This window comes from Marmota monax, unplaced genomic scaffold (genome assembly GCF_021218885.2).
Source record: "Marmota monax isolate L192 unplaced genomic scaffold, Marmota_monax_Labrador192_F-V1.1 WCK01_AAM20220418_F8-fsc00211, whole genome shotgun sequence".
Taxonomy (NCBI): Eukaryota; Metazoa; Chordata; class Mammalia; order Rodentia; family Sciuridae; genus Marmota; species Marmota monax.
In genome coordinates this window covers 467,573-489,485 of record NW_026694080.1, presented here as the reverse complement: position 1 = coordinate 489,485, position 21,913 = coordinate 467,573, and the positions used below count along the sequence as shown (strand labels likewise).

General features: G+C 36.0%; 1 protein-coding gene across 7 annotated transcripts in view; it reads right to left on the bottom strand.

The window, feature by feature from the left end:
- The window catches only part of Fkbp5 (FKBP prolyl isomerase 5), a 111,845-nt gene extending 90,334 nt beyond the window's left edge, over positions 1-21,511 (bottom strand). The window contains exons 1-3 of one of the 7 annotated variants that reach the window (XM_058585577.1): positions 20,786-21,008; positions 19,075-19,181; positions 10,415-10,553 (exon numbers count right to left, since the gene is read on the bottom strand). The gene's annotated coding sequence lies outside the window, so the exon portion shown is untranslated. Of the gene's footprint in view, positions 1-10,398; positions 10,554-19,074; positions 19,182-20,785; positions 21,009-21,390 lie in introns of those variants that run through there. The other 6 variants (XM_058585573.1, XM_058585575.1, XM_058585576.1 and 3 more) reach the window with 6 other exon arrangements.
- Between the last annotated feature and the right edge of the window lie 402 nt (positions 21,512-21,913).

Sequence of the window (21,913 nt, the reverse complement as noted above, 5' to 3'; positions counted from 1 at the left end):
TTAATGTCACTTCCAGAGTGTGAAACTACGGATTAGAGAATGTCAGTGATTTGCTAGTAAACAGTGGAACCAATAGACTCCTAAGTTTGCACTCCAACCATTTCACATACTGACTCTCTAGCTACTGCTATCACAAGTCCCTGACTCTATTGACAAAATAATAAGTGTTACGTAGTTATCGGAAAATAACACTTCATATCCTTGGTGGAAGTAAAAATCAGTATATTTTCAAAGGTCAGTATCTATAAAAAGTTTAAATTGCCAATATCTATGAAAAGTTTAAATTCCTTTAGCCCTGAAACACCACTTCCAGAAAATTACCTGTAGATATTCTCATGGAAGCAAGCAAAAAATATACGGTAAAGGCTAATAAACACAACCCTTTCATAACTGAAAGAAAAAGTAGGAAATTTCCTTAGAGGACTATTATGACATATATTTAAAAGAAATATTATGCAGCAATTAAAAATAAAGAAGCAGCTGTACATGAATTGGTATGGGAAAATACTTAATAGCATGAAGGTAAACAAAGCTATTTATTGAACATAATGTAAATAATTCTTCTACCTGTATAATGAATGCATATGCATTTGAAAATGTAGAGAAAATGTCTAAAAAAATACATTAAACCATTAATTCTGGTGCATAGCAGTTGGGAAAAGAAGGGATTTTTACTTTCTGTTTTGTGTTGTATAATACACACCTTTTCAAAATAATCGGCTTATTAAATTTTCGTTAATAAAAAAAAGGCTGAACACAGACACTTAATATTAGATGAACATAACTGATCCTGATTATCCACAGTGCAGGAAATATGAGGTACTAAAAGTACTTTTATGAGAAACTGGTCCATTCATTCAGCAACTATTTAGGGAACACTTACTATGTGTCAAGCATTGTGCCTAATAATACTAACATAATGGAGAACAGGAAAGACCTAGTCCCTGTTCCCAAAGAGCTTACAGAAAAGCCTTTTGGTTTCCATTTTTCCTGTTTCCCTTATAGGAACCACTTGAACTTATTAGTCTATTTTCATTATGCCAATTATACCTATGGCACCTCATAAAATAGATACCAATGAACAGAATCATATCAAACAAAAAAGCCTTTAAAAAATAACCCCTACTTCTTTCATAATTAATTTTTTAAAGTATTAGAAGCATATTTTAGGGCTGGGGATGTGGCTCAAGCGGTAGCACGCTCGCCTGGCATGCGTGTGGCCCGGGTTCAATCCTCAGCACCACATACAAACAAAGATGTTGTGTTTGCCAAAAACTGAAAAATAAATATTAAAATTCTTTCTCTCTCTTAAAAAAAAAAAAAAAAAAAAAGCATATTGTAGCAAAAAAAAAAAATCAATAAGCACCCTTTCAAATAAATGAAAAAGGAGATAACCTAGATGCTAAATAAAGTTTAAGGGAAATCAGGTAAGACCATTCAAAAAGGAAAAAGAAAGTTATAGGAAAACTTTGCTTTTTTCACTGATTTATGCTGCCTAAAATTTTCTATACTAAACATAAGAAAGCAAGAGAGGGGCTGGGACTAGGGCTCAGCGATAAGAGTGCTCACCTCGCATGTGCGAAACCCTGGGTTCGATCCTCAGCACCACATAAAAAAAATTAATTAATAAAAAAAAAAGTGAAATAAGTTGTGTCCAACTACAACTAAAAAATAAAAATTAAAAAAAAAAAGAAAGCAAGAGTTACTTTTAAAATAGTTGATATTTTAAAACATTATATTCATACATGGTACCTGGGTTCCTTTTGACATAACTACATACAAGGAATCTCATTTCAATCCCCATTCACTTACCCCCTCTCATTTCAATCCCCATTCACTTGGCCCTTTTTACCTCCCCCTTTTCTAATTTTTTTAAATATTTATTTTTTAGTTGCAGTTGGACACAATACCTTTATTTCACTTATTTATTTATTTATTTATTTTTAATGTGGTGCTGAGGATGGAAGACAGGGTTCCGAACATGCAAGGCGTGCGCTCTACCGCTGAGCCACAACCCCAGCCCCGCCCCCTTTTCAAATTTATTGATTTCCATTTCACACTTTTATTCATTTATTCCTGGTTGCTACTTTCTACATATACATAAAGGAGAAATTCCCTTTGGTACATTTATATACATATATAACATGACTGTTAGATTCATGCCACATTTCTTTCCTTACCCCTTCTTTCCTCCCTCCTCATTATCCTATTTCTGCTCCACAAATCTTCCCTATATCTTTGTGATATCTGATCCTCTCCACACTTTCTTCTTTCTCATAATACTGCTTTAGCTTCCACATATGAGAGAAAACACTGACCCTTGATTTTCTCAGTCTGGCTTTTTTCACCTAGCATGATTTTCTCCATTTCTTGGAGAGACACTTCCACTGCAAAAACAGCATGACAAAAAGTCCAAGATTTCTGCTACACCAGCTCCCTTCTGGTCTATACTTGTTGAGATTCCCTGCCCTTGTCAACCCATAGTCCATGTCTGTTTCTTCTGGGAAACCAGTGTTCTTAATCTCCTGGGCTGGGACCAGTCTTTGCCAGTCAGGGCCCTGGCTACCTTAACAGTTCAGAGATGAACACATGACCCTAAGAGATCCAAACCAAAATCAACCTTGACAAGAGACTAATGAAATTATTTAAATTATCATAATTACTAACATATAATACAGATAAAATTCCTAAAAAGAACTTTGCAATAAGGAGACTTTTCAGTTAATGTGGTCCCTAAATATTTTATGCAATTAAAATTTTAAATCACAAAACCTGCACTTATATAGTCACAAGTTACTTCTTTTTGTTAAAATATACAACAATGAAACAGCAACAAAATATGTAATATTGGAAATTTTCCATTTCAAAGAAGCTGATAAAACTTCATGTTTGTCTCGAAGAATAAGAATGTTAAATCCATATAAATCATATCCTATTAAAATAGTTAAGTATAGAAACAATAAGAAAATACAAATCTGGTAGGCATATACATTCATCACATTTTCTTTAATAGAAATTATTTTATAACTTCAAGAATAAAGACTCCTATAGGTAGTTTCTTATGAGGTTTCTAAAATGCTATAACACTTAAGAAAATATGTGAGATACATTTAACTTTTTAAAATAATTTTGATCAATTAATAATTCTCTTAACACAAAGAAAATTACAGAGCATATTAATAAATCGTAACAAAAGTTCAATTCAACATAAGAAAACAAAATTTAACTACCAGAATTTTCTAAGAATGAAATGGACTATCTTGTAAGACATGGACCTTCCCTTCTTTGGAACTAAACTAAAACTCTGTAATTCTCTGAAAATAAAACATCCTTGAAGAATTCCACTGATGTGCCAGCTGTTTTACTTCTTGAAAGAGTATAGTGAAACATATAATAATCTGTTGCATCTTTTTTCTAGCATTGCACAATGTCCCTGGCCTACAATGCACATACTGTATCTATTATCATATTTAAACATCTGACAGCATTGTTACAAGAATCCTTAATATTCCTCTCTAAATATACAAATAAAATTCTCAGTCTTGAAACGCTCATGATTTCAGTAGTTAAGTATCATATATGTTTTTTTTCCACACAGTCAAAATACATTTCCTGAACTTTTAGCTTTCAGTTTCCTGTTCGTCAATGGCTACAACTCTAGAGGCAATGCATAAACACACCCCAGTCATGGTATTTCCACTTTTGACAACAGTGGATGTGAACTTAATATGACCAAATATAATTACAGTGCATATAATAGTACAAAGCAGCTAAGACAGCAACAGCAGAAATTAATAATTTATCAAAATGGAAATTATTCTTATATAAGAATTCACATAATAGGGGCTGAGGCTGCAGCTCAGTGGTAAAGTGCTTGCCTCGTACATGTGAGGCATGGGGTTCAATCCTCAGCACCACATAAAAATAAAGATACTGTGTGTTCTTCTACAACTAAATAAATATTTTTTTAAAGAATTCACATAACAAATTTCTTGTATAACTCAGGATTCAGAAAAATTTTTTCTTTTGTGAAACTGATAAGCTTTCTTTATCAGACAATAACTATGAATCCCATCCTGTTTCCTTTTTTCTCTTGCTTGCCAGGAAGCTCGGAGCTAAATTTAATGTTCAAACACAGAAATTATCTTACCTCAGATTATTGGTGTAAAGATTTCTTCCCTCTCCCTCATCCTGCTCATTATTTCTCAAGTGGCTTATGTTTGTTTTCTGACTTTTTAATGGTTCTTGTGTTGTTTTAATTATAAATTATGAAAATCTTCCCAATGAATAGGCTAATATAAATCATAAATTAGAAGAAATGTATTATAACAAATTAATATTTCCAAATCACTACATAACATTTTAGTGCAATTTGTATAAATTATAGGTTCTTTTTTTTTTTTTAGATCTTTATTTTATTTATTTATATGTGGTGCTGAGAATGGAACCCAGTGCCTCACACATGCTAGGCAAGTGCGCTACCGCTGAGCCCCAGCCCCTAAAATATAGGTTCTAAAATGAAAATTATCTCTTCCTAATTTTTCACAAAATTATGATTCACTTTTGTAAAAGCCGGTGACAATATTTTTAAAATAAAAGAATAATAAAATGACAAAAGGACCATAACTTACATTACTAAACTGGGGACACTAGATTAAGAGGATTAGAAAATTTACAAACAAAATTGCTCTGGCAAAGTTGAATTTTTGCAAAAAGTTAACTCTTATAAAGTGTATTCATTTCTCACATACTGTTATCAATATCTTCAGGTGCAAAATAGACAAAATAGTCTAGGATCTAATAAAAAGGGGGGAAACTCAATTACACTAATTTAGAAATTATAAACATATATATGACGATGTTTAGTATATTAAAATGCAAAACAGTTTGTTAAATGGATATGTGAGGTATTAATCAACAACAACAAAAAAGGAGAAATAATCCAAACTGACAAATCTAGCCAAAAACTAAATAAAAATGTATCATGAATTAAATAAAGAAGATCTAGAATAAAGTCATTTAAAAATGTAAAAGAGAAATGAAAACATTTTATAACAGACAATAGTCTATAAGAATGTATAACAGGCTGCGGAGTATAGCCCAGAGCTGGAGTGCCAGCCTAACATGTATAATACCTGGGTTTGATTCCCAACACCACACACATAAAAGAAGAATGCATAACATAATGTTAAATTTTCCCACTTTTAAAAGATACAAATAAAAACTAGAAAATCATAAATAATGAGAGGTGCCAGGTAGCAAAATAATACATATAAAATGAAAATGAGAAGTACAGGGTTAATACCTAAAGAGGTTAAATTATAAGAAATAATATTCTAAGAATGAAATCAACAATTTATTATTATATAAATTTAGAAGGAAAGCCTAGCAACCACCTACATATAGTGGTTTATCCAAACAATAAAATAGTACAGCATAAGAAAACATTTTAAAAACAGAAAGAGTTCCTATATATTACATGAAGGGGCTAAGAGAAGCCTACACACATCCACACATTCAGACCTCAAAAAAACCCAAAATCTAATTTTGCAGTATATATCTTCTCTTTTACTAGATCAAAAGATAAAATATGTAATAAAGGATAATCATCTAAATACAAAACAAGTCACAAGTCAGAAGAAAAAAAAAAACCCTCTCCCTTCAAAAAAATGAAGAAAAAGAAACCAAACCATGGGAAATATAAATAAGTGATCTGATGTGTGTGTGTGTGTGTATAAACTGTATACAATTCGACCTCACACTGCTTAAAAATGAATCTTTTAAAAATCAGTTATTTCAGGGCTGGGGTTGTGGCTCAATGGTAGAGCACTCGCCCAGCACGTGCGAGGCCCTGGGTTCAATCCTCAGCACCACATAAAATAAATAAATAAATAAAATAAAGATATTGTGTGCATCTACAACTAAAAAATAAATATTAAAATAAAAATCAGTATTTCAGTAGAAATGAATCTAGCCCAGAAGCCTGCTTTTTGGGGAAGAAATGTGGCAGATTTTGCAGGTCAAGGGCATCTTTATGTAATCCAGGCCACTTTTTATTTCTTTAATCATGAGAAAGAATACAGAACATGAAAAGATTACCAACTGCAAAATAGTTTCACAATAAAATTATGCTTAGTGGGGCTGGGGATGTGCTCAGGCGGTGGCGCGCTCGCCTGGCATGCGTGCGGCCCGGGTTCGATCCTCGGCACCATATACAAACAAAGATGTTGTGTCTGCCGAAAACTAAAAATAAATATTAAAAACAATTCTCTTTCTCTTTAAAAAAAAAAAAAAGATTTAAAAAAAATTATGCTTAGTGATAAAATTATGCTTAGTGACTAAAAAGTATTTATATAGTGTACAATTTTTCAAAATGCAGAGAGAGTGTCTTGTCACAGTTAAAACAATACATTTTAAGGGAAGAAAAGGAAGTGATGTGATAGTGCACTGATGATTAGGAACTGACATTATTTACATTTAAGAAAAAATGACCTGCTTTGTAAAAACGGAAGAGAATATTTATTAACTGGTGTGACCAGACACTAAGCTTTAGGCTTTATATATATTCCATCATATTGCATCTGGGTAAAAACAATGTACCAAAAAAAAAAAAAAAAATGCTGAATTGCATGTGGTGGCACATGCCAGTAATCCCAGAAACTCCGGAGGCTGAGACAGGAGGATCACAAGTTTGAAGCCAGCCTGGGCAACTTAGCAAGACCCTGTCTCCAAAGAAAAAACTGATAGGGGATGTAGCTCAGTGGTAAAGTGCCCCTGGGTTCAATCCCCTGTACTGAAAAACAGACAAAACACAGTGCTTAGTAAGATTCCCACAATTATACATAGCATCTAATAAAATGTAAGAAATGAATACCCTTGTTGTAAACTTAGAGACTACAGCAACAGTACAAGTAAGGGTCAGGGGCTGTGAAGTAAAAATACAGTTAATTAACTTTTCATTTTTTTTTTAAATTTAATAATTTTAATATTTATTTAGTTTTCGTCAGACACAACATCTTTGTTTGTATGTGGTGCTGAGGATCGAACCCGGGCCGCACACATTCCAGGTGAGCACGATACCACTTGAGCCACATCCCCAGCCCCTTAACTTTTCATTTTACTACCAACCTATCAACAGCTCTATAAAAGAATGGGTATTCTACCATTGTAGAAAAATACTTTTTTATGAAAAGGCCCTTTATGTTTAAAACACTATTGTATTTATAATTCACAACACTAAAATAGAAAGAAATCCTTTTCTTCTCAAAGCTGATTTTGGAGTCTTGATTTTAAACATTACTTTTAAGAACAGTGATGCTCAAGAAATGTGGAAATGAGCTTCTCCTTATTAAGGGTGAATTATTATCTTATTGTTCCTGGCAGTAAAATTATTTTTTATCTTGGTGTTTCATAGCTAGACAAAAAAAATTATTGATACTATAATTTCTATCAGATGGAAGAGAATCATATAGAGATGACAGTTAAAGATTTACATATCTCCCTAGGTTAGCCCTGAAGAATGCAGACCTGATCAAAAATTAGCTGTGGATCTTGAGCATGTGACTTTACTTCCTCTGGACCTCAATTTCCTTGTCTATAAAACAAGATGGCTAGGGCTGGGGGTGTGGCTCAAGAAGTAGCGTGCTTGCCTGGCATGCGCGGGGTGCTGGGTTCCATCCTCAGCACCACATAAAAATAAAATAAAAGATGTTGTGTCCACCAAAAACTAACAATAAATAAATAAATATTTTTTAAAAAATTAAAAAAAAAAACCAAGATGGCTAGAACAGAGTGTTATTTCCTTTCTTCATCTCTTCTTTGTGGCTTTATGAAATAGGGTTTACATTGTATGTATAGAAAACAAAAAGGCAAGCAGCAACAAAAATCTATTAGATTGTGGAGAAAAGGAGTGAGGATTATGTAAATAACTAGGACACGAAGAAAAAAAGTTGGACACAAACATGGGGTTGTGGCTCAGTGATAGAGCACTTGCCTCACATGCGTGGAGCACTGGGTTCAATCTCAGCACCACATAAATAAATAAAATAAAGGTATTATGTCCATCTGTAACTAATTTAAAAAAAAAGAAACGAGGACAGATTAAAAAAAGGCATTATGGTGCAGGATACAGAATCATGAGCATCACTGTCAAAATTAACTTGAATATAAGTCATTTGTTTATCCAGAAAGACAGTGAGAAATGCTAGAGATGCAGACTTAGAAGTGTGATCTGTAACATACAAGGGGCCTTGCTAAATAACCTAAGAAATCTTTTCAAGTTTTCTCAGTATATATGGAGAGAGATATCACACTCCCTGGCTTAATCATTCATAATTCTGCTCCAACATAATCACCCACTATTTTCCAACAGATTATCCGTCTAGCCAATTTGGCTTCCTCATTTCAAAGGAACTTAGATTATCTCCCCTATCATTCAATGTTCGATCTGAAACACATATTCCCTTCTCAACCTAATAATTCATCAAGTTCTAATAAGGTATTGTTCTAAATATTTTACAAGCATTAACTAATTTAATTCTCTCAATAATCCTAGGAGGGAGGTTAAATAACTTGCTTAAAATTACATGGTAACAGAGCTAGGATTGACACAGTCTGGCTCCAAGTAGCCTGTCAACTTGCTAATTAGTCTTCAACACTCAGGTCAAGTTCTGTCACCTTCTTGAAATTCTCATCTACTTAGCAATTATTCTTGCCTCTTAGGCCATTAAGTAAACCACTCACTTGTCATTTACCATGGGATCCAGTTTATTTATCTTTGTGCATACGTTCTATCTTTTCTTATTTACTTTGTAATACTATTTTAAACTAACAGAACTTAGTATCTGGAACACAGCAGTGCTTATTAATAAAACTAAATAGTACTTAATAGTTATTGAAAACACACACCAGATACTGAGCTAAGTGACAGGTATTATTCTTGACCCTTTTCCATATAGAGGATAAGGAAGCTGAAGCTTAAAGAAACTATCTTGTCTAGTATCACCATGGTAACGATAAGATTCAAATTCCAAAAGTGCAACATAACAGTCTACCATAAATCTTGAAAATAACCATTCAACTTAAATTTACTCAGCAGCAGTACTTTAGCTGTACTTAATACAGGATTCATAGTTGCTGCCTCCAAGAAACTCACACTCCATCAAGACTTCAGGACCAAACTGATACCACTAGCAGAGTCACCATCATTAAAACTTAAGATTTTGGGGCTGGGGTTGTGACCCAGAGGTCGAGTGCTCGCCTAGCAGGTGTGAGGCACTGGGTTCAATCCTCAGCACCACATAAAAATTAAATAAATATATTGTGTCCACCTAAAACTAAAAAATAAATATTAAAAAAAAAAAAAACTTCAGATTTTAACTTACAGTTTAGGGGCAAATTTTTTTTTTTTTTTAGTTCTTAGAAATTCTCTTCTATACCACTCCTCCCTCCAGGATTACCCACTCCCTCTACCCTAGAACTCATCTTTCTATTTGTTGTATTATAGAGTAGAAGGACTCTTGCTAATCCTATCAACTACTGGGACATCTGAATTTAAATTAGCAATAACTTGGACTCAAGGGTCTATCTGATGAATTCCATGCAAATAATAAAATATGAATAATGAAGGACAGTTATAAAAAAAAGCAACACCAAGAAGAAGCAGAGAAAAGGAATACTGGAAAGTCACACTGTAGGGGCTGGAGATGTGGCTCAAGCGGTAGCGCGCTCGCCTGGCATGCGTGCGGCCCGGGTTCAATCCTCAGCACCACATACAAATAAAGATGTTGTGTCCGCCAAGAACTAAACAATAAATATTAAAAATTCTCTCTCTCTCTCTCTTAAAAAAAAAAAAAAGAAAGTCACACTGTAGAGCAAAGATAAGAAAAGCAGGAATATAGACACAAATAGAAGGTGCAATTAAGAGTGCAGAATAAATTCAGTGAAGAAATACAAATAAAAACAATTAAAGCTAATCCAGTTTATAAATGCTGATTGCTTTCTTTTCCTAACCTCTAATGGAAACAAAAAACTGTATGTGAAATGTTAACTGAAAAATTATTAGCTAGGAACAACAGCTACATTAGGAAGAGTTGTTTTTGTTTTGTTTTTTTTTTCCCCTCAGTAAACTATTCAGAATAGCAGAGCTGCAAAAGGACCTTGAGACACTATTTAATCCAACCCACTCATTTTATAGTTAAAACTAAAGCCCAGAAAGGCTAGGTAACTTTAATCCCAAGATCATACAGCTACTTCATAGCAACACATCTGAATCTCATTCCAGTATCTATTCCTAACTCACCAGACTTCCTAGAAATGGTATTTTTTCTTCCTTTTCCACCCTAATAACCATAAATTTCTACATATGCATTTCAGAATCCCCACATAATTTATAGTTACCTTGGATGACAATTACCAGATATTCTGTGTTATCAAGAACAAGACATGTGGGCTGGGGATGTGGCTCAAGCGGTAGCGCGCTTGCCTGGCGTGCGTGCGGCCCGGGTTCGATCCTCAGCACCACATACAGACAGGGATGTTGTGTCCACCGAAAACTAAAAAATAAATATTAAAATTCTCTCTCTCTCTTTCTAAAAAAAAAAAAAATAATAATAATAATAATAATAATAAAAATAAATAAATAAAGAACAAGACATGTAACTTTTTATTTTCATATCTCCAAACTCAGTAATCTTAAATTGGGTCTTATTTCCTACCAGGAAGAAATTCAAATACTTTACTGAAGAGCAGAAGGAAGACAGATCTCCATAAACACCAAATTCAAGCCAGCTGATAAACTACAATCTATACAGAAAGAAGGAGCCTAAGAACCCAGAATGTTGGACAGCTACAGGTGGGAAATATAATGATATCATTTATTTTCTCCTTTTTTTTGGTACCAGGGATTGAACTCAGGGGCACTTGACTACTGAGCCACATCCCCAGCCCTATTTTGTACTTTATTTAGAGACAGGGTCTCACTGAGTTGCTTAGCGCCTTACTTTTGCTAAGGCAGCTTTGAGCTTGCAATCCTCCTGCCTCAGTCTCCTAAACTGCTGGGATTGCAGGCATGCGCCACAGAGCCTGGCATCTCCTTTCTATTTTGAGTGGGCAAAAGGAGGGGACACTAAGGATTAAACCTAGAGATGCTTTACCACTGAGCTATATCCTCAGTCCTTTTTATTTTGAGATAGGATCTCTATAAGGGTCTCTATAAGTTGCCCAGACTGGCCTCAAATTTGAGATTCTTCTGTCTCAGCCTCCTGAGTACCTGGGATTACAGGTATGTACAACTAGACCTGACCCACTTCTGACTAACCTCAGGCTCCCATCTTTCTAACTTCAATTCCAGAAACTATAGAGAAGGCGAGGTAAAGAAATTGAGTATCGTGTCACTTTTAACACAAGTGGATTTTTAGTGTCTTGGCCAGGATATATGGAACAAAGAGAAGAGACATCAGGTAGGCCAACAAACCTGTACTTTTTGCCATAAAAACACTAGAAAGTTCTGAAAATATGTTATATACATTCAATTCAGAATTTCTCCCACTGCAAAGCCCTTGTAGATATTTGAGGCTAGAAGGTAGTCATCATGGACCACACCTATGGTCTAAGATCGTTTGGTGCTCAAAACCCTGATAAACTGTAGGACCTGTTAGCCACCATTCACCAGGTCATTTGACATGAGTGATTTGGCATTCTTCCTTATCACCTTGGTATAAATATAATTATTATCTCAGCTTTAAAAATTCTATGTCTGCCTATAAGGCTAACTGAAGCTTTTTCTGGAAGGGAAAAAAAATGTCTTATTTTACTTCAGGAACATACCTTAATTTTGATATGTATGAAGTTCACTGTAAATTAGGGATAACTTCCTATTACAACATGTTAATCAAATTAGGACAAGTATAGTGAAAATGAAAGGGACAAAAGGATTCAAAAAGAACAAACAAATTTAATTACTCACTGAGTTTGAGAAGTAAAGGAAGGGTAAAAAATGACCAGTAAGAATAATGAAGAAGTTAGGGCTGGAGTTGTTACTCAGTGGTAGAGAGCTTGCCCAGCATGTGTGAGGCTCTGGGTTTAATCCTCAGCACCACATAAAAATAAATAAATAAAATAAAGTTGTCCATCTACAGCTAAAAAAAATTTTTTTTAAAGAATAATGAAGTTGTTAATAGCTAAAGAGGGAAGAGGAGGAAAGAGAGGTGTTTGGGCTGGAGAAAGGGGAAAGGATGATGCGGTATACAGCTGCTGGAGAGATGGTATTTAAATATATTTTCTTTCAAGAAGTATGTGAAAACTTAGACCTCAAGTTTAGACAACAATATAGATTTGGGACCTAAAAGGGATGTTAGAGCACTCTGATGATTGAGGTTGTAGAGAAAGAAAGATTAAAGAAGAACATTTAGACAACTACATTCCTCAGATAGTATATCAGAAATAACTTGCCAGGTGAGCAGTACTCTATTCTACAGAGATAGTGCATTTGGACCAATTTATTGTAATGAGAAGCTTAAATTTTTTTTAATTTCAGATTATGAATTAACAGAAACAAGCTAAAGTAGGTTCATAATTACTATTTGTCTGAAGTCAAATCTCTGAACTAGAACACGATTTTTAAATTTATAATAAAAGGGAAGGGGAAAAAAAACAGAAAAATCTGGTATTCCCATATTACCACTATTTTACAATATTTGTGAAAATTTAACCATTTTTTTTTAGTTGTAGATGGACACAATACCTTTATTTTATTTGTTTATTTTTATGTAGTGCTGAGGATCAAACCCAGGCTCCACACATGCTAGGCAAGTGCTCTACCACTGAGCCACAACCCCAGCCCCAACAGAATTTAACCATTTTAAAAAGTACTTCAGGGAGGGCTGGAATTGTGGCTCAGCGGTAGAGCGCTCGCCTAGCAAGGGCGGGACCTGGGTTCAATCCTCAGCACCACATAAAAATAAAGGCATTGTGTTGTGTCCATCTACACCTAAAAAATAAATAAATAAATATTTTTTTTTTTAAAGTACTTCAGGGGCTGTGGTGTGGCTCAGTGGTGGAGCACTTGCTTGCCTAGGACGTTTGAGGCACTGGGTTTGATCCTTAGCACCACATAAAAATAAATAGATACTCTGTGTTCATTTACAACTAAATAAATATTTGAGGAGAAAATTAATTAATTAATTAAAGGTTTAAAAAAAGCACTTCAACTAAAATACCCAGAATTAATGATTCTGGGGAATGGGTACATGAAGGTTCACTAATGAATCTGGAGAGCAGGAATATAGAGGTTCTTTATACTCTTTTCTCCAGTTTTGTACATATGGGAAACTATCATAATAAAAGTATCTGACTACATACAAATAATTTCAAAATTCTATCAATAGGTAAGTCTAACAATCAAAAATAAAATTCTAGTAGACAATAAATACTTTTCAAACAATGCTTGCTTCATTCTTGATAAACCAATAAAATTTACTGTGTATAGAACGGAGAAAAGACCTAGTCTGTCACTTCAGAGGAACAAGAATATGTTCATTAAATGGAAAAGGTCCTTTTATCCATGTTGATTGATTTTAGACAAGTCATTTTTTTTCTTCATTAAACTTAAGTCTTTGCTGAAGTATGTATAGGCTGTGTGTGTGTGGTTCTGATTAAGAAGGTCAAAATATTTACCTTCAATATCAATTCTTACATCTTGAAGCATTCAGTTAGCCCTCCAGTTACTTCAAACATCTACCGCTCTAATAAATAATCTGATACAGATGCAAAAAAGTTAGATTTTTAAAAAGCAAACCTATCCATAAATTATACCTAATCCTAAATTGTAATGAACATATATTAAAAATTATACAAAATAATAAGTAGAGGGGAAAAGTTCATTTTTAAAATAATTATCATTGCTTAAATTATGATTTAAATAGACGTAGTTTAAATCAAATCACACTACTTAGGACATGGAAGCATTAATACTAGGAGAGAGCATAAGATTCACCACTCACCAATGATCATGAATGGTTTCTAGGGTTTGGGGCACCAACATTTCCTATGATAAATAGCACCACCCAAAAATGACAACCAGATTTGTCTGCCTCCTCTTCTTGACTAATAAGCTCCAGAACAGTAAAAAGGATATATGTCTACGCAAAACCTAGCACACTGCAAGTGTGCCACTCTTAAACAGCAATAATCACCACCTTTGATTCCCAGAAAGCTATTGCTAAGTATCAGTCTCATTCCCTAGGTGAACATGCATAAAATAACAAAGCAGGGTTTCCTCACTGGCAGTTCTACTTAAATCATATTCAGAATCCTGTTTCTTCCAACAGAAACAAGTTGTCATAAAACTTGAGTGAAAAGCAGTATAAAAACATGTATGCACAGACACTCAAATGATTCTTTTGTTTCATCATTATTAAGCAACTGGCTAATTCCTAATTGAGGTATTTCACTTTTTTCAGACATTAAAATATTTCTCCTAATCTTCAATAGTTTTTAGCTTTTTCCCTTTTTATTAAAGACTTACATATCATAAAATGCACAGATCTTAAAAACTCAGCTTAATAACTGAACAAATTTATATAATTGGTGAATATGAATAAAGGTTTGCAGAAGTTCCTTATACTAGTCTTATACTTTCCACAGATTAAAAATGATATAAAAAGTTGCCCAAAAATATACACATGAATTTCTATCACCCGTGTCATTCTAAAGTACATTTTCATCACTCCAGAAAGCTCCCTTGTGTCCCTTTCCAGTCAATCACAGCTCCTACCCAGAGGCAAACACTATTCTGATTTCCATCATACCTTAGTTTTGTCTGTTCTTGTATTTTTCATAAACAGTATCATACAGTATACACTCATCTATGTCTGAACTCGTTTGTGTTCTCTTGCTATGAACAATATTTCTGACATTGCTCTATTTATTGTGTGAATCAGTAGTTCATTCCTATTGTGAAAAAGCTGCTATGAACATTTTGTACATGTCCTTTTTTAAAATTACATTTGTTTTAGTTGTAAATGGGCCTTTATTTATTTATATGTGGTGCTGAGATTCGAACCCAGGGCCTCACACGTGCTAGGCAACTGCTCTACCATTGAGCCACAACCCCAAACCTTGTACCAGTCTTTTTGTAAACATACTTTATGGCTTCTGGTATAGCAATATTTCATTGAAAAGGGGAAAAAAAAGAAGTTTCACATACAAATACGCCTGGGAAATAAAGCAATATGGATAGATAGTTATAAATACAACTATACATATAGCAACTATAATGTGTGTTTATATATAAATATTAGTTATAGATGATGCAAAAATAGACATTTGATATTTACACACATGTGTGTATATAACATGAACTTGAATAATTCTGAGAAGTCCACCTAAGACCAACAAAGATATTTTAAAAGAAATTAAAATTAAGTTCATAGTAAAAATTAATCAAAGATATTAAGTTTTTCTTAATAAGTTTATGTTTTACCTAAGAACAATTCAAAAGAGAAACAAACTTCTCTCCATGTAAATTAGCCTGTTAAATTCAATGAAACAGTATTTCTTATAACAAATATCTCTTCCCAAACTCAAAACCTCCCATGTTACCATCCATTACACAATAATTTTTTCACGCTAAGGACAAAACTCAAAATATGTGTTAAGATTACAAGACTTGGGGCTGGGGTTATGGCTCAGTGGCAGAGCTCTTACCTAGCATGTGTGAGGCACTGGGTTCAATCCTCAGCACCACATATAAATAAATAAAAAATAAAGTTACATCAACAACTAAAAAAAAAAAAATTAAGAAAAGATTACAAGACTTTATTGTCTTGCTTTTTCAAAAAATTAAATGCAAATAATTTCACTAGTTAATATTTAACATGGGTAAAGAACATCCCACACACATTCAGCATATATTCTGATAAAGACTTAATCTCTAGGATGTTTTCTCTATTCCAAATAGTGATTTACTTCAGCACTGTCTGTGACAGCAACATTTTGACTCTCAATTCTACTGTAATTTTCAGCTGACAAGAGAAATTTCTTTAATTCCCCAGAGATAAGAACAGTAATAAATATACACAATCTGATTTTTAAGAGATCAATTTGAAATTTGCAACCGTGTTTTTGATAATCAGATGCCCATGTTCAGCAGCTCATTTAATATAATCAATCAATTGCCAAAATTGACTACTACAAACAATTCTAGAAATTTACCATTGCCTTAAAAAGGAATCTGAAACTACAAATGGGATAAAACAATCCTCTTCTAGTCTTTGATCTTTCTTCATCTTCTATTCCTCGTTCCAAAAAAAAAAAAATGAGTATAAAAAACATAAAATTCAAATGTACTACATTTTTAATCTGAAAAAAAAAATATTCAGAATTTGGATGTTCCCTAGCTTTCACAGATGTGTGACTGTTTACTTAAAAATCCATTATTTCACTCTGAAAATACACCATTTTCATGTTTCTAATAACTGTACCTTTCTTTAAAAGAAGAAAAATAGCCTTGATTAAGCTTTGACTTTTATAACAACTCCTATTGGCTTAATTCCCCAACTTTCAATATGGTTTGCCTGATTGTACTAGAGAACTAAAACAAAATTTTATGGTTTTTTTTTTAAATGTTTTGCTTTCACACCAAGGATGAAAAACAAATACACCAAATGTGCAGACCCCACACTCCCTCTGGTGGTCCTTCACTCTCATTAACCAAATCCAAAAGACTATAAGGAAGTATGCACAAAATGCAAGTCAGTTCTCATAACAAATTGTAAGACATACAACTTATTTTGAGTACTGAAATTTTAGTGTTCTAAATGTTGCTAAACTACCTTTAGAGCCAGGCATGGTGGTTCACACCTATAATTTCAGCAACTCAGAAGGCTGAGGCAAGAGGATCACAAGTTTGAGACCAGCCTCAGCTACTTAGCCTGACCTTGTCTCAAAATAAAAAATAAAAAGAGCTGAGATGCAGCTCAGTGGTAAAAAGTACTTGGGTTCAATCTCCAGTATGGGAAAATAAAATAAATAGAATATAGTAATCTATTAGCTACAATCTGTTGATAACCTGTTAAAATATATGGCCCTGCAATCAATCATTTTTACCTGTCTCATTTGCAGAACTGCTTTTTACACAGTAAATATCTTATTTGCAAATTAAATCACACTTAAGGGGCCGTTTTATTTATTTATTTTATATTTATTTCTTAGTTTTCGGCGGACATAACATCTTTGTTTGTATGTGGTGCTGAGGATCGAACCCAGGCCGCACGCATGCTAGGTGAGCGCGCTACCGCTTGAGCCACATCCCCAGCCCATTAAGGGGCCGTTTTAAATCAGTAGTTTGTGATCTGCATATCATTGTTGACTCAGTCTTTGATGCATGCGTATTTAATTTTCTTTACATAATTCAGGAAAATGTCAGAATTTTAAAATGCAGTAGGGCTGGGGGACATAGCACACTGGTAGAACACTTTCCTAATTTGTGTGAGACCTTGGGTTAGATACACCCTCCCCCCCAAAAAAATAAAACTACAGTTATTTTTTAAATTAAAAAAATAAAAATGCACAAAAGTGCGGTTGGTAGAGCATTTGCCTAGCATGCACAAGGCCCTGGGTTCAATTCTCAGAACCACAAACCACAAAGCAATCACTAAACCAAACTGTAGAAAATTTTGGAAATATCAAAACCAAAAATCTAATTACTAGTCAGCTAAATTGGAATGTTGAAATAGTTCCAGATTATAAAATGTTAGATATTTAATTGTTCAGCACAAATTAATTATAGACAATTTTTTTTTTTTTGGCTGTACTGGGGATTAAACCCTGGGGGCGCTGTACCACTGAGTTCTATATTCTCCCTCCTTCTTATTTTTTGAAATAAGGTCTGGCTAAGATGCCTAGGATGGCCTCAAACTTGTGATCCTCTTGCCTCAGCTTTTCCAAGCTGGGATTACAGGTATGCACCAGCAGAAACTGCTAGAAGATATTCTTCTTCTTCTTTTTTTTTTTTTTTTTTTTTTGGTACCAGGGATTGAACCCAAGGGTGCTTAAAGGTGCTTAACCATTGCATTAACCAAAGGTGCTTAACATCCCCCTAGCCTTTTTTTTTTTTAAATTTTGAAATAGGGTCTCACTAGGTTACTTAAAGCCTCACTAAATTGCCAGGACTGGCTTCAAATTTGCCTCCAGAGCCACTGGGATTACTGGCATGCGCCATCACACCTGACTAGAGGATATTCCTAATGCTAGGTACAACAAGCATATTACTGTTATGTAAAGGAGTTTTAATATATATAACAGTGTCATTTGATCTATTCTTGAATTTAAAGTCCTTGTTTTTTGTAGTTCAGTGGTAGTGTTTGACTATCATACATAATGGCCCAGGAGTCAATCCACAGGGAAAGAGAGAAAAAAAAAAAAAAAGAAAATTTACTACCACAACAGCCCTCCAAACTCAAAATGAGCCATATCTGAGGGTAGATGCTTTAAAATGGTGCCAATTTTTTCTTTTATATATGTGATAATCAACTTATGCTTAATTTTGAAATTAAAATATGGTTGATAATTTTTTAAACATTTATTTATTTATACGTGGTGCTGAGAATCAAACCCAGTGCCTCAAAAGTGCTAGGCAAGCACTCTACCATTGAGCTAAAGCCAGAAGCCCAATTGATAATTTTATGATATGGTCTACAAGTTAAAGTGAACAAAAATAAATAAAAATTTAATTCTAAACTGGGCTTTTAAGTGAAAGCACTTTTCTATCTAAAAACTTAGAATATGCTTTTTTGTAACTAAGTATATGAACTATAACTTTATAATGTGGCATACTCAAGCATCATCATCATAGGAAAAGGATTATGAACCCTCTGTTTACATACAATAATTTAAATTAATGTTAAATCATGGAATCAATTAAATCATCCCAAACAAAGAAAGTCCCAGTCTTATAAGTTCCCTCCAGATACTTATGTAGAATAAACCCATTCAACATGAAGGAAAAAGTTATGATTCAACCAAATTGCCCTCACCAACCATCCAAAAGCCAACTCAGCCTTTTGTGGCACTAACCTCTTCTATAGGTACTCCAAAAGGATGCTCATTCTTTGGATTAATTCATCCTAAGCTGAGAAAACTTTGGGAAACTAAAAAATCCAAAATATGCATTCTTTTCCAATCTAAATATAAACAGAAAATTGAAGATTTAATTAGTCATCTAACCCAATAGTCTTAAGTTTTTCATGTTCAACTGATTAAAATTATGTTCTAAAAGAAATCCACCCAAAATTCCCATAACTAAAAAAATTAAAGACTAAAAAACGGGACTGGGGTTGTAATTTAGTGGTAGAACAATTAACCTAGCACATGTGAGGCACTGGGTTTGATCCTCAGCACCACATAAAAATAAACATACTCTGTTCAACTACAGCTAAAAAAAAATTAATTAAAAAAAAGATTAAAAAACATTTGTTAATGTTGGAATGGCAAAGACCTCATAACATAAAAGTTTGTTGTTTTAGAGAAATAAAACAATTTACAAAGACTGTCTTAGATTTTTTAAATCTCAAATAATGAGAACTATTAGCTAATTCTACATGGTAAAAAGGTAAAATTACCATTCAATTAAATCTGAATAAATTAGCATGGTTAAATATTAACTTTGTTCTTAGAGAAGTTAACTTCTCTGAAATATAAATCATTTGCAATATGGTTACAAATAACACATTAGAAAAGAAAAATAGAGTAAATTAAATCAAGTGTTTCTCACAAATGACAAGTTAACTATAAGCCTCCTTTTAAAAGTAATTTTCAAAATATACTATTTCTACAGAATCACTGAATTAGGGCCATAATTGTAGATTGTTAAGCACAGGTCAGTTGGGAGAGAGACAAACAGAAAATGGTAAGTGAAAGCATGACAGAATAAGAACTTCCCACCAGAATAAGAATTTTTTTCAAGTCAATTATTGAATTTTGATTCAGATACCATGAAAAGCTTCTACTATATTCTCTAAAAACCCTAATGCAGAAGGGGGGCAGAACTCCCACACACTATTACAAATCCTTAACCAAATTATGCCTTAACTTTTCCCTTTTCTACAACCTAAGAAAATGGAAAAACAATGAAAATAAACACACCCGTCTACTCTCAGGCAAAGAAAGCTCCCATTCAATGCTAAGCCTTATTCCACTGGAAACGTACTCCTAAAAAGTAAATCCCAAACCACGAGCTCAAAATGCTTCATGCAGAATTTACTGAATGGCGGCCAATCGCTGTACACGCTGTCCTGAGCCACACTGAAGGATATCTAGAGCTCTGCGTTCTCCTCTTACAACTTGTACCTTGGTCCATTCGCCAACACTGCAGAACCCGATTTTTTAAATGCGACTAAAATGTTCCTCCTGGCCCATCAATAGGGAAAAAAAGCAATCTACACCCTGATGGTCAAAAAAAATTGGCAGTACTGGTTTTTAGGCGATACACTATCGTCAGCACACCTTTTTAGACAATCGACAGGGCAGGAGTTACAACGTCCTTGGTCTGAAGTGAGTAAGCACCCCTAACACAACTTTGAACTGGCTTTCTGCTAGCACTAGGCTAATGCAGATCACCTGTTAGAACGACTCACACGCACACCCTCAACAAGTGGCCGAGAGCGGCGATGCGGTTCCCTGTCACTTGTCCTAGGGCGGCAGGTGAAGCCGGTGAACGCCCATCCACACCCATCGGCCGGTCACGGCAGAGGCGGCAAACAACCCCGGGACGCTCCGTTATCCTCACCCTCCCGGGCCCGCCAGGTGAGCAGGGCTCCATCGCCCGCGGCGTCCGGCGCTGGGCTCAGCCGGGCTCGACTTCTAGGGCAGTCCGGGTCCCGGAAGGCGAAGTTTCACTCCCGCCCGCGGCATGGCTGCTCAGGCGCCGCCCGGTTCTCAGAGGGTCCGGCCGCCCGCTCGGAGCCGCTGCGGTCACTGCCCGCCGGGCCTGGAGCGAGTCCTGGGCCGCCAACCAGAGCCGGAGCGAGACCTGTCACCCGGGCGGGAAACAAAAGCCGAGGACTAGCGGGCGCGACCGGCCTCGCCTCGATGAGGGGGAGCGCGGCGGGGGCTGGGAGCGGCTCCGGCCGCTGCCCAGCTCCGCGCCTCCGGGAGAGAGCCCCGGCCCCGAGGCCCCTGAGGCGCGGCACGGACCCCGCAGTGCGGCTGGGCCTCCCGCGCGCTCACCTCGAGGCTTCCCGGGCCCGGTTCGCCCCTACACGCTGCTCCGGTTGGGGAGAAGCGCGAGGGGGCGGGGAAGAGAGCGACCGCGACGGGACCGGGAAGGAGGGAATTCGGTTTTGGGGGGTGCCACGACCGCCCGCCCCACCCCTGCAGCCATGGTTCCTGTACCTGTCGCCGCGGTGGCTCGCCGGCTCCGTCCCTCTTTGCCTAGCCCGCGCCCCACTCACCCCTCAGCCCGCCCAGCAGGCCGCCCGCGCGCCGGACAACGCCGCCTGAGACTGGCAGCGCCCGCGAGCCGGCCCGAATCCCCCGGGCAGCGCCCGGCGCCGTCCCGCCCCCGCCGGCCGCAGGACCCGCCTTCCATAGGGCCCTAGGGCTGTCAGTCCGCCCCCAAAAGGCGCGCGGGCTGCCGCTCCGCCTGTCCGGATTGGTGGCCTAGCACCATCCATGCAAATAAGACCCCGCCCATATTCATTTGCATCTCCTCCTCCCCACATCAGCCACGTGTCTGGCCCTTGCCCTTTGTGGGGGCCGCAGAAAAGGGATGCAGGAAGCTGACCAACACCCCCTCACATCATCCCTTACCTCCAGAGAAACTAATGTCTAAACAAGCTACTTGACTTCATATCTGCATGGACCCCCTGAAGGCTCAGCCCCTCCCTTCGATTCACCAGGCCTGCCCTGGGGCTGG